At 39.7% G+C, this 14,562-nt stretch overlaps 1 long non-coding RNA gene across 1 annotated transcript in view; it reads left to right on the top strand.

Annotated features, from left to right (window-relative positions):
* The window catches only part of LOC133420855 (uncharacterized), a 211,858-nt gene that overhangs the window by 60,347 nt on the left and 136,949 nt on the right, over window positions 1-14,562 (top strand). The gene's annotated exons all lie outside the window — the stretch shown is intronic.

Raw genomic sequence — 14,562 nt, forward strand, 5'->3', positions numbered from 1 at the left:
AAGTCAATATAGTGTCTGTATTTCCAGCTCGAAAATGCGCACCTGTCTTCCCCCTCCTCCATTATTGTTTGTGTCGCTGCCTGTGGGTGCTGTCGCCTGGCTGTCGCAACCTGACTTGTCGCATAGTTATGACAGACCTGTCCCTTTAAGGCTGTGTGTGTGTGTGTGTGTGTGTGTGTGTGTGTGTGTGTGTGTGTGTGTGTGTGTGTGTGTGTGTGTGTGTGTGTGTGTGTGTGTGTGTGTGTGTGTGTGTGTGTGTGAGACGTAGTGGGTGCAGCGGAGGTGAGAGAGCGACGAGATGTCGGTGTGAGCGTGTGGAAGACCGTTACAAGTTTTCAGTTACTTTCAGTGTCCACTTCAGTTAGTATTAAGTTGTCGGCCCTCAAGTATTTTGTTTTGCTCTTTGCAAGGATTTAATAAATGTGCGTCACGGACAGTATTTTTCCTTCGTCCCTTTTCCTTCACTTTCCCTGGACTCCTAGACGACGCCGGTTACCAGCAATGAGCCAGAAACTGTAACTAACCACCAGCTTTCCCAACTACGGTTCAGAGATAGAGACGCAAGAAGAAACCAAATATATTTTTTTAACTATTAATGACAAAAAATAACGCACAGTGACTTGGATAAGTAACTTTAATCTGATTACTGGTTTGGAAATAGTAACGCGTTAGATTACTCGTTACAGAAAAAAGCGATCAGATTAGAGTAATGCGTTACCGTCATCACTGGCCAGATCCTATAATGTCTCAGTGGATCCCCTAACTGTGTACCTGATCTTTTCCAGTTTGAGATGACCCATGACTTCCCTGATCCGGTGGTTAGATGAGTCTTTCCATTTAAACTAAATCAGTCTCCTTGCCAGGAGGGAACAAAAGGCCATCATGTTGATTTCCCGCTGCATAAATAGAGGAGAGTCCACAGGAGCCAGGCCAAACAGAGCAATATATGGTGACGGCTCCACCGTTTTTCCCACATATTTTGGAAAAAGTCTCAAATATGTTTTTCCAAAATAAATAAAGTTTAGGACAAGTCTAAAACATGTGCAGAAGACTAGCAGGGGCCCCGCTGCATCTATCACATGTGGGATCTATATCTGCATTGATCCTTGAAAGCTTGACCTTAGACCTGTGTAAACGATGTGAGCTGTAACGTTTGTCCTTTTTTATTTTTTTTGTCTCTCTTCCTTTCACATCCCCTGGTTTCTTACGGAGCGTATTGTCATTCACTGTAGCACACTAGCACATCAGAACCTGCCTGGCTGTCACACGCAGACACCCTCATAGTCTTATACTGACTGACACCGACACTACCGTACCTGACACTTACACAGTCACACACTCAAAGCAACACCTACAGCACATGTATAAGTGATAATACTCCACAAGACAGCCAAGAAGACACCAACTTAGAGAAATTAGATGTTTTTTTTCCCCTCTTCTTCCCACTCATTCATGGACTCTTTGATCAATTCAACACCTAACAGCAAAAGTGAGCGTACCGACAAAAGATGCATTTTCCAGCAGCCTGGACCAGGAACCTGAGCTAACGGAGGTCCTAGCAGACGACCCCCAGGTCGGGCGTGTGCACGCATTCCCGCGGTGACCACAAGACTGCTCTCCGAGCCGCCGGCGACCGGCAGTGGGGTCCCTCGGGTAGCTTCTGAGGAAGACTGATGGATCAGCCAAGTGCTTATTGATGAGCCAGCTTAATGCTAATGACCGTAATGCGTTACAGCGCTTGTCAACAGCGCAGAAAGGATGGGAAACCTTTTAATCTCTTAATGCCATCAGTGATCAATGACATACCATTATGCGGCTGGAAACAAACATGACTGACATTGGTTGAATTAGATATAACAACCTAATATTTAGAATGATTACAGGCGGTCGAAGAGTTATTGATTGGTGCATTTTTTCATTTTAAACGAATGATCCTTTCACTTTTGCATCACATAGATGCCTCCGCTGCCTCCTCGACACAAAAACAATGAAGCATTAGATATTTATACATTACATGTGCTGTCTGCAACACTCCCCTAAGTTAAAGCGGGAGGCTGTTTCAAAATGGTTTTATTTCTACTCGGAGCTGAATTGGCTGTCACCGAGTCTCAAGGGTGCATGGGAGTAAATTTAAAGCCCTGAACCAGCTTCAGTTATCGAATTTCCGTGGCAGCACACGACAGACGTGTAGTGCCAAGGAAGTGAAGCAACAACTTTGTCAACTTACTCGGATGCGTCAAAGAAACCACAAGCAAAAATGTTTCTTCCATTTACACCGATGAATAATTGAAAAAATAAGACACACAACTGAAGAAAAATAAAACAGTTCCATCTCTGTTTTCCTCTTAAAATAGGGTTTGTTTTTGGCCTCTTTGCTGTTTTCAGTGTTTTATTTAAAGAACTAGAACACTTTGGTTCATCTGTCCATCTGTCTGCACTCACTAAACATTTGTAGAATATGACTCTTTTATCTCGATGCTCTCAAAGCCCAGAAACAAACCCAGAAAAAGAAGTTCTGCCGCGTAAAAGGAGGGATGTAAATGTAAGCCACGTCTGTCTCGCCGCAGTAAGGGACCCTGCATGGACACAGCTTTTCTGTCTGATTCACTGTATTCAACAGAAACTGTTCCAGTAGGGCTCCAGTACGATTCCTAATTTAGCCCCACCGTACAGGTCTGCTCGGCAACAGCGTGCGTCGCCGCCGTTGCCTCTGCCTCGGTTTCCTGAGCAGCACAGAGCGGTAAATGGCATTATAATGCAGGTGTACTCCACACTGACTAAGCCCGTGTGCTCAGTTTCGACAGGCCGATGATGGATCTGAGGCTGTCTGCTCTGAGCACATCAATCCTGCTTATTCCAACACCAGCTCCCGGCTGGCTCGCCATCACTTTTTATTCAGGTCAGAACACTGACACGCGCGTGCATGTCGACATCAGCTCACGGGTAGCCAAACATAATCTGAATTACAAGGAAAAGGTAAGAAAAAAATCCATAGTGAGTGTCGTGGAACAGCATAGTACATGCCGTAAATGTCTAGTTTATGTGGTGGTGGGTATCATCCTTGTACTCGATATTTGCTTTGGATTAGCACTCACACCACAGAGGCACAAGAAACATCTTTCAGCACAGCATACAATATTAAATATCCTTTATATCTTTAAAACCATCCACAAATAATGCAGTTTGTCATGTTGAAAATCAGTCGCCAGGAAGCCGCATTAATGCTGAATACAATACAGAGTGTTGTCAAATCATCTCTGAATTATATCACAGGACGAAGGCATCCTGTTTTTTTATTTCTCCAGCAAAGATTATGAGAATCTAAGTTCAAAATGTTCAAATCTGTGCTTAAAATAGTTGAAGGTTCTGTGATGAACATGTTGACGCGAGAGAACATTTATGTTATGAATGTACTTCTGTTGTCATCAGGGATGATTTGTGTTGCTGCTCGTCTCTTAAATTTTCCATTTTTGCTTATCTACCAGAGGAACGTGTGATATTTGGCATAATTGTGAAATACGTTATGATTTTTGGAAATTGACTAAATGGCGAAAATGAATGTCACAAACCTCAAACACGCTCTCTGCACGCCCTTATTCCCCAGTGAAGTTTATTCCTTTCTCTTTCTTTCATATGCTTTTTTTTTTTTTTTTGAGCATTTATTAGAACCAGTTCCTTGACAGAGTCTCACACAGTATGACAAGTACAAATACTCAGCTTGGTATCAAAATGACATCATACCAAATAGACAAACAATCCAATTGCCAAGAGGTGGAAGGATATTGTTCATAAGTCCACTTATTTCACAATAATAAAGAAATAAAAAAAAGAAAATCCAACTAGCCCAGTTGCACAGAGACTATATTCTCACTTCTCTAAATACATTATAACAGGTGTCCATTTTGTAAGATACAAATCCGTCTGGAGATTTGCCGTCATGTGTTCCATACAGTTTACCTCCTTAAGTCTTTGGGTCCACTGGTCCAGTGTGTGGGTGGATGAGGCTTAAGCCAATTTACTGTGATCATTTTATGTGCAATCAACAAAAGAGCCCTGAGCATAAACGCACAATTTTTTCCCTAAATCTGTTAACAGTACAGTACCCAAAATTAGTTGCTGTGGTTCTATTTGTCTACTTAAATTCATAATCTCACTTATTTTTCGCTTCATAATCTCCCAGAATTTTTGCAATTTAGGGCAATCCCAAAAAATGTGAGAGAAGTCCCCTATCATGCCACAACCGCTCAGACAAAGGGGGGGAACACTTATTGTCATATCTAGCTATCACCAAAGGAGTTTTAAAATATCTCACTCTCAACTTCCAGCCAAATTCTCTCCAAGGTGGGCTGCTTAAACATTTCTGCCAGGATACTTCTCCCACTCATCATCAGCAATCATGGCATTAGCTTCCAATTCCCATTTACCTTTCACATCAAGCGTATCTACTGATGTGTCCATACGAATCCTACCGTATAGACAAGATATTGTGTTTTTAGTGTTCGTTTTATTCTCCGCTATCTCAATCCAATATTCAAAATTAGATGGGACTTCCTTAATTTTTTCCCACTCTGTGTGTCGTCAAATAATGGCGAATTTGAAAATATCTAAATAAATCCTTAGAATCAATACCATATTTTGCCTGAAGTTGTGAGAAAGCCCTGAGAGTCATTCCTTCGAATAATTGATTTATTGTGCTGAGGCCCTTCCCCGCTCATCTAAAGAAACCCTTGTCCATTTTTACTAGCAGAATGTCACAGACAGTAGTTATTTTTGTTGCCCTTGACAGAGATAAAGGTAAATTCAACATCTCTCTAGTCTTCTCCCATACCTTTAGTGTATAATTAACCCATTCATTTTGTATCTTAAGTTTACGCCACAGTTTTGAATTTAGAGTGGGAAGGGTTGAGAGTGACATACTTTTTACTGAACCTTGCTCTATATGTACCCATCTTGTGTCTATATCTAATCTTATCCATGAAACCAATTTTCCAATTTGTGCTGCCCGGTAATAATTTCTGAAATGTGACAAGGCTAATCCACCTTGCGTGCCCAGAGAACTTTGAGTCTCACTCTAGGTCTTTTGTTCTGCCATATACATTTGGAAACAAGATTATCCAGAAATGTAGATACAGGAACCTACAGGTACCTAAAGCCCCTTTTTGACCATTTGAATTTCACCTGTCTGTCCAAACATGTAGGCAAGCATCCTGTTATCATCATTGCTTCTGATTTCACCTCATTAACCTTGTACCCTGAAACCTTCCCATAGTCCCCCAGGCATTGCATAAGAGCTGGTATAGATGACTGTGTATTTCTTATAAACAAAAGAATGTCATCTGCGAACAACGAAATTGTATGCATCATGCCTCCATCATCCACTATTCCCTCAATCTGATCATTTCCCCTTATTAACTCAGCAAGCGGTTCCATACACAGCGCAAACAAAATAGGAGAGACAGGGTTTCCCTGTCTAACACCTTTTTTAAGCCCAAAAAATTGGGAGCAGTATCCATTGACCCTAACCCTTGTTGTTGGGTCTTTATTCAGGGTATTAATCCATCTTATAAATGTCAAATTGAATCCCATTTGTTCCGTAGTGTAATTCCGATACAATGAATCTACCCTGTCAAATGCTTTCTCCGCATCAAGACTGAGAAGCATTGACGGGTGGGCAGAATGTCTTGCTACTGATTGTACATTTAAAACTCTTCTTATATTGTTTGCTCCCTGACGACCCGGTATAAAACCGCTTGGTCAGGGTTAATCAATTTACCTAAGTATTTCTGCATCCTATTCGCCAATATGGAACTGATCATTTTTACGTCATTCCCCAGCAGGCTGATTGGTCTATAGGCACCGCAGTCCAGTGGGTCTTTCCCCTCTTTATGTATTAATTTTATTATGGCCTCTGACCAGCTCTTTGGGGGGTCATTTTCCTGTAAAGCGTAATTAAAGACCTGGCAAAGTTTTGGCACAAGCTCCTCAATATAAAATTCACTTGGTAAACCGTGCCGCGAGACATATGCTTTTTTGATAATTCTTTGTTGTTTATTGTTTTATGGTTGTTAACACATTTGAAAATATAGAAAAAAAAGTACCTAGCAGTACCAGCACACGCAGAACTCGGGTTGGTGTGTCCTTAGAGGACTTGTTGCCAAAGATTGCTTGCGCTAATTGTATAATCATGTGAAAACGTTAGTATTAGCAAATACAACTCATACTAAGTTGTTCATGGTCACCTCAATGACCTCAAGATGAAACATGCCCAAACCATCACCCCTCCACCACTGTGTTTGACAGTTGAGGTGTTTGTCGTGAGTTTTTTTATTTATTTTTTTATGATCTGGTTTGTTCATATGCAACTTTGCTAACCCAAGTTGTTGTGCCATGTTCTTTCAGAGGGAAGAGGCTTTTTCCTGATTAGTCAAGCCAGATTCTGTTTTTCCAATTATGCGTAAATAAACCTGAATAATTAACATGCTAAATGAAGCCTGTAGAATCTGAGAATTAGCTCTGTCTTTTTTGCTCTCTTATCATTGAATAGTCTGACCTTGAGGTGAACTTGCTGGTGCGTCAGCTGCTGGGAACGTTGGCAACTCTCTTGAATATTTTCCACTTGTGAATGATCTCACTCGGTTTAATGATGGAAGTCCAATTGTTTAAAAAATCCTGGAAAGGAACAGATTTGTTCTTTGTTTTATTATTGAAGAAGTGGATACTTTCTTTTTTTAACTTACTTAAAGAGGATATAAATTCGATTTTTTTATTTTTTTCCCCAGACAACCTTTTTCAAGTTACCATTATGCCATCAAAATTGAAATTCTCAGTGATTGTTGGAGGTGGTATAAGGGAGGGGGTTTATATGTCCCTCTTCAGCACAATTTGTCCACAGTAACTTTTTTGAGCACAGAGCATCAGTCTTTTGAACAGGTAATCAAGAATAACTGCATTATGCGAGCTCCGAGACTTTACTCTCTCTCTCCCACTGCCAAGTTTTTCTTATGAGGGAAAAATAAAATGTTTTGTGGTACTTTAATGTTTAATCAGTCCTTAAATAAAATATGATGTAGAAGTGAGGCCACGAACTTCCCGTCGTCTCTGCTGCCTGCTGTGATGGGTTCACCTCTTGGTCAGGTCCATGCAGCGGAACAGAGCGTGAGACGGCCAGAAAGCTCTCCGAGCAGAGTCATCCCAATTACTGTACTTACCCTTTTGAGAAAACCTTTGAAGTGACTCAACCGGAGTCAACTTGGTGATAGAGATGCTACAGGGGCCCGTCCATTTTCACCTTGTTGCTGTTAAAAGCCTGAGATGAGCTCCCAAGAACCAGGCAGACACGGGCTACGAGGAAACAGATGTTCCATGTGTTCGCCCGTCGAAATGAATTGCTAACTTTCACATTGAGATTTAAAGTGAATCTGGCCGTGTTTATTCCACTTTATCTTAACAATTCCTCTACTGATGCTTGATAATATGTCAAATCTAGTACTCAGATGTTTTTTAATATACAGTATATACACATACAAACCAAGTATATTAAAGTTGTACTGAAAAGAGAAAGTGGTGAGCTCAAGCGGTGGAGGATACCGACGCAGGCGCGCTGCTACAGCTCATATTGCTGTTATTGATCATTGTCAGCTCTTGTAATTCTTTTAATCTCCAATCACGCTGCTTTTTTCTTGTCTCTAGCTTCTCAGTAAAGGTTTATTTCTTTTCTTAGTCCCCCTTATCTGTTCTTCTCCCCCAATAAAGCGTCTCCTTTATTGCACACAGTCTTTAGAAAGCGACATCTTGGGAAACTGAATCAAAGTTTCAATAAAGCCTGGACTGCTGCAGGCTTTGACGAGTTAGTTGGATGGAGCGGAGGAGTATAGCAAGAGACTAAAGAAGGACATATCACTTCCAGAGAGATAAATAGTTCATGAAGCTGTTGACTCCACCATTTTATTACTTTTGTCTGAGGGTTTTCTGCCTGCAGCTCTTCCCGTCCACAAATTATTCATCGTGCTCCCCACAGGCCTCGGCCGTCAATCCCAGGATTAGGCTGGGGTGGAAAGATGGGAGCTGAACGTTTGTCAGGATCTCAGGTGGAGCCACACCTTGCAAGATCTTTAAAAAAAAACACCTGTCATAGTACCGTCTGATCATTGCCGTTAACGTGGATAAGAAAAGCTTACATAACCTTTTGCTGCTTCAGGGTTTCTTTTTAATATAAATACAGACATAAAACCAACATGGAAGTTAGACTTGCTCCGTCCTTAATGTGACTTTCCAGCAAGCAAAAATCTGGAGGGAAAAAGAAAAGGAGGAACATTTAATAACTGGAAATTTGTTAAATAATACTACACTGGATTTGAACTGACAAAAGACTAATGGTGTTTATATTTCTTTTATTGTCATTCAGTCAATAAAACAGCTTAAAAATGCAGATATTACCGTCTGTTTCAGGTGGTTTATGACATTTATCTTCCGACACATTTGTCTCTATGAGCACATCTGGCCAGCGATACACAGAGCAGAGTGAATTTAAACGCTTGCCTCAAAAACATGCTTGTTGTTTTTGTTTGTTCTGTTTTTTTGTTGTTTTTCTGAGACGAAAGCCCCAAATATCTCAGAAATTTCAGTCCGAACTGGATAAAACTCTTAATAACTAACTATTCTCAGCTGGTTGCTCGGTGTACATATACCGTGCCGTCGAGTCCTTCAGCGCGCTGTTGGAAAGCTCTCGTCTGCTTTCAGAAACCATAAAAATGTTTGATTTGATTTGACAAAGATCAAACACAATAAATTCCATGTAATAATATTAAATGGTGATTAAATATGTATTAAATAACAACACAGTTAAAATGAACCAATAAAATGATGACACTAATAATACAAATAAAAATGTAAAATGCTAACATGAATAAAACTAAATATGATTAATGAAACTGACCTAATTACGGTAGGTTCTGAATGTTCCAGACATCTTAAACGGTCTGGGAGTTGTAAAGGGATTTTTACAACAACTAACGACTTCATTCAGTAACCCAAACCTAGAAGGGCAAATATGTTTTGGTCTGACAAAACAAAGTTTGAACTTTATGGCCTTAATTCTTCAAAGGGGTGGCAGTATGCTTCAGGGCTGCTTCTCTCCTGCTGGACTCTTGTCAAGATAAACTCAAAAATGAATAGCTCAGGATTCCAAGATACTTTCACACAAAGCCTGTCCTCTGTTCAAAAAGCTGAAAACGACTGAGGAATCTCACATTCCAACACGACAATGACCCAAAGAGCTCATCAAAACAACCACGGCCCGGTGTCGGAGCCCAGACCTCCGCACCATCAGCTGTTGCCACGCAGGATCTCCTCTTGTATGTAGTTGGTCTCTTTGGTGTGAAAGGTGTGATGAAATTCCAGAGTGACGACGTATGAAGTTAGTTGAGACTTGCACACAAAGACTTGATGCTTTGACAACCGTAAAAAGAAACTTCCACAAAGTAACCAATGCTGAGGATGTTCAGACTTCTGCAACAAAGCTGTGGGAGGTTTATTTATTCATGTATTCCAGTTAAAAATATTCCCTATAACTATTTTGTCCCTCTGGATTTCTGTTTGCTGGAATATTGCATTTAAAGATGTAATGAGATGGACATTTCTGTCTTGATCATTTAAAAACCTGCAATTTCACGAGAGTGCAAAGCTTTTATGTCCACTGTATGAATAGAAAAAAGGACAAAACAAAGACAAGACATGAAAACGTAGGATACACACTTTTTAGTGTTTAACCCCTTAAAAAGAAAAGCTTTAAATCTTGAATACTTCATGGAAGCAGTTTTCATTAAATATTTGCTATTGAAAAAAGTATAACTTATGTCTTTGCATTTTTACAGCCTGATTCAAATCATACTCTAGTTTCTTTTTATCTCTTTAAATTTCCTGTAGGTTGATGAAACATACTGCTGGAAGAGTAAATGAAATCACTGTTCTTTGAAGCTATTCATTTATCCATTTTACTTTTGGATGCAAATCACGGCTGAATCACGGATGCTCGCACCTTTCCAGAGGTTGAGCCTAGCAGTTGCTGCTTCTAGCCATTGTTGGCTATATTAAATCATAACAACACTGTTTGGCAGTAATTAGCATCAACAGTGTGGCAACACTTCCACTGATTAGGAAAACAAAACAGTCCCGCCTCATGTATCTGTCAACAAAGTAAGACAGAACTGCTATAAACAGTCAGACTAGCTGAGTGGTGACCCTGTTAATGTGAGTAGGGGTCATGTTGGATGCTGAAGTTGCTGTAGGAGACGAAGGAGCGGGTCGTGGGTTACAGGAGGAGGAGGACAGACATTCAGCCACTGGAGGGCCTCACCTGGAGACAACAGTGGTGAAGAAAGTTCAGCAGAGACTCTACTCCTTGTTTTCAAAAAAAGATTAAAAAACAAACTCATAGCTGAGATGTAAACAGCTGCTGACCCAGTACCATCAACGTCTGCTGTAGCTTGTGTGTCTGTCTCTACATGTACATACAAGTACACGCCACGGTATATACTATATATCCAGATGCTCTTTGTTTTGGTTTATGCTACATTCTGCTCCTTTTATCATATGTTTTATGATGTCTATTTTAACTATTATTAATCATCTTGTGTTTTTTTTCTAAAGTATCTTTTGTTTTACTGTCTGAAGTGTAATATAGAGGGGAGGCCACTTGATAAGCCCTCTCAGGTTTCTGACCTCTCCAGCACATTTTCTTTTATGTTGTTTTTAAAAATATATATATATATATTTTTATTTTCTCTTAAACGCATTCCATTGTATTTTTTTCTTTTCTTCTTTCAAAAATGTGCAAATAAATAAATCAGAATCCTTCCTGAGAGTCTTGGGGAAGACCTGCTGCCGTCTCTTTACCGTCCAGAGACCTGGAGGCTGAGTGCTGCAAGTGTGTGTGGGGTGCAGCTGCACAGCTGTGGAGAAGATGCTTCAGACCGTCATTACCACTGATCAGAGAACTGCCGGCTGCCCTCCCTGCTCCCTGGATGACCTGCTCAAAACACTCTCAGGTACCTGTCACACCTGTCACACCCAGCACATCACTTTTCCTGATACCACTCAATAAAAACCAGAATAAACAGGTTAAAACACAGTTTTTATCCACAAACTATCACTGCACTCAACAAAACAAACGCTGAATTTCGCTGAAAGTGTGTTGCTGCTATGGACAGGCCGACTGTATACATGAATTGCCCTTTGGGATTAATAAAGTACTCTGATTCTGATTCTGATTCTGATTTCTATAATAATACAAAATATATTTAGAATTTATGAAAACCTGGGGCAATAATGTAGATACATGTAGATACTGGAAATACTGTATGTTTGTTTGCCTTTTGTTCATTTTTCTTTTTTTACTATTTATGCTTTTATTGCCACTGCAAGCTCTTCACTAAACATTTTAGTGTACAAACTACAGTGGCAAAGCTCTATTCTCTTCTTGTTTTCAAATTGGGTAGAAAGACAGCTTGCTGCAATGTCGGAAATCCCCCAGCATTTATCAGCTCCAACTCACACACCACAGACTTAATTTGCTCTGCTGCCTGCAAACTTGAGTGCTGCGGAATAAAGCCCACACCGCCATCCAGCATTTGGTGATGTAATTACAGAACGACGGAAATGGCACCAACCATGAACCGGCATAAACACCAACGTAGGTCCCCGAACCATAACGCCTCATTTCCACTCGTCCTCGGTCAGTCCATGTCACATACAGAAGGAAGTAAAAGTCTCCATAAATCATCCGGCTTGAAACATCGCTCCAAAACCCACCAGAAGGAGTTTAACAACTTTGTCAGAGACGATGGAGGTTCCCATCGGCGTAAAAGACGCCAGTCATGCTTTCCAGTTCAGCCACAAACGTTGAACCCTGTTGGTTTTTCAGTTTCCTTTTCTTGTCCTGATGCTCTTATCTGTGCATTTAAACCCTTCTCACTTTCTTAATACTTGTTCCAAGCTCTAGACATATTTGATTGAGAATAAAACCAACATCTTTTGCCACATTTAGTGTTTAATTACTGTACCTTCTTGAAGATGTTTTATTATCCTTTACAGTGTTTCAACCGACAGGGCTCTTGGTGTGCTCATGTTTCCTGTCAATCAGCTGACTGCAACAGCTTGTTAAGGTCTGTAAGTCCTCTATTTTAACCGCAGACTCATTTGAATATTTAAAGTTGTGCAGGTATTTATTTTAGAAGTGCAAATTACAAGGTGTTTAGTTTTTTATTTTTCTCTACCAAAGCTCAAAAAGACTTTGCCTTTGATTACAGACGTTTTATTATATATTTTGAGGCGTGCCTTACAGTTTCAGATTGCTGCATTTCAAACATCTGTTATATCATTTCGGGTGTATTTTATGGTGAAAGGAAGGGTAAGAAACGACTTTCTGTCTATTATTCCCTTGTTAAAAGCCTAAACCTGATTGAAAGTGCAACAGAGACGTCGATGTTTAAGCCTTCCAAACAACAGACTGTAAAACTGCAGATCAGAACAAGATGATCTGGATTCCAGATGGAGTAACGCTCAGATCAGGACATATCTGCCTGCTCTACATTCATCGGATCAGCATTTGCCTCTCGTGACCAGCAATAATTCTTTTTCTATGGCAGAAAAAGATCTCAAGTCAATGATCGGAAATCCTAGTTGTTTTTTTTACGTGACCTCATATTGCTGCCGTTGTTACGACACGAGCATTAACCCCACGCTCCTACGAGACGGTCCCTGCTCTTTCCATTCATCATCAGATCTACCTTCCATTTATTGTCCATATGTTCCTCTTGCATGGGAACATCAGCTGTGTTGACACCCGACGCTGAGGAGATTCATGCATTAAAGATCCATTTTCTAGCTTTTGCTCAGTTTCAGGGAACTGGCAGGTCATCGGGTCAAGAAATAGACCTAGAAAAAGCATCTCTGCTGCATGAGCACCACAACATAAGCAGAGATAACCGCCGTAACAACCACCAAACAAGTATTCAGTTGGAAGAAACTGTCTTGTGCCTTGTTGTTTTTTGTGTATTTGGAAAATACAAGTTGAGACAAACAAGATGAACCTTTTTTCCCCTCATTTTTTATTCATCAAAAATTGAGCCAAATCATTGTGGAGGAACTTTGGCCCGGTCTTCTTTCCAACATTGCTTCGGCTCATTGAGGTTTTTGGGTATTTTTCATATGAGCTGAGGTCTAAACTTTGAGGACTCCAGAACCCTTTTCTTTTCTTTTGTTTTACAGCCTCTCTGATTTGGGTCGTTGTCCGTAGCGTGACCGGAATTTTTTTTTTTTTAGATTTTTTAGAAAAATAAAAGGACAACAACAGAATAAAAACAACAAAACACACAGACATAAAAAAAAAATCAAACAAAATTAAAAACATTATACATATATATCACTTTGTCAATACATATAAGATTTAATTCAGAGGATACCTTATATACACTACATGGACAGAAGTATAGACATATTCGGAGACAAAACATACCGTACACAAAAATCATGTTATGGATCATTCGTTATTGTTTGTTGTGTACCTCACCCATTTTTCCCATCTTTCTTCAAAAATATAAACTTGATTTCTAAGTCTCTTTGTTATTTTTTCCATTCCATATATGTCATTTACAAGATCTTTCTATTTAGAATTAATTAAATGATCCTCCTTTAACCAACTTCTTGTAATTTGTTTAATTAATGCTACTCTCCAATTCTCTGACAGAGTTTTCCCAAAATTCAATTATAACTATACATGACCAAAATACATGACGGTGGTGTGCTTTCTGCTCCCCACATTTTCTCCAACAATTTGAAGTTAGATCAGTATAATTTTAACTCTTTCTCTTAAGGAAAAAGGGATTATAGACCATATATTTAAATCCAGTTTAATTTGGCAAATTAATTCCTCAAAATTCTTTGAATACAAGTTGCCCAAGTTCTTTGTTATATTAATCCCAATATATTTTATCCTTTGCACATCCCAATGAAATGCATATTTGCGTTTTAGTTCATCAGTAATTGTGCAGCCCATAACCATTACTTCTGATTTATTAACATTCAATACATAGCCTGAAATAGCTCCAAATTCTTCAATTACCTTCATCAAAGCTCCAATTGACTGTTCAGGCTTAGATAAATAAATGATTATATCATCTGCATTCATCGACAATTTATGATTTACTCCAGCTATGTCTACACCTATTATTTTCTGTTCTAGCCTAATACGTTCTGCCAGTGGTTCTATGCATAGTGCAAAAAATCAACGGGGATAAGGGATCCCCCTGTCTGGTACCTCTAGAGATACTAAAGAAATTCGACATTGCCCTATTGACTTTGACTCGAGCATTTGGCTGTTCATACATTGCTTTCAACCAACTTATAAAATTGTCATGTACACCAAAATTCTTTAATGTTTCAAATAGATAAGGCCATAGGACCTTATTGAAGGCCTTTTCGGCATCTAAGGTAATCATTCCCACAGGGAGATTCTGTTTTTGAACTGTCTCTATGATATTTAATGTTTGTCTCACATTGTCAACA

The sequence above is a fragment of the Cololabis saira genome, chromosome 20, assembly GCF_033807715.1.
Source record: "Cololabis saira isolate AMF1-May2022 chromosome 20, fColSai1.1, whole genome shotgun sequence".
Classification (NCBI taxonomy): Eukaryota; Metazoa; Chordata; class Actinopteri; order Beloniformes; family Belonidae; genus Cololabis; species Cololabis saira.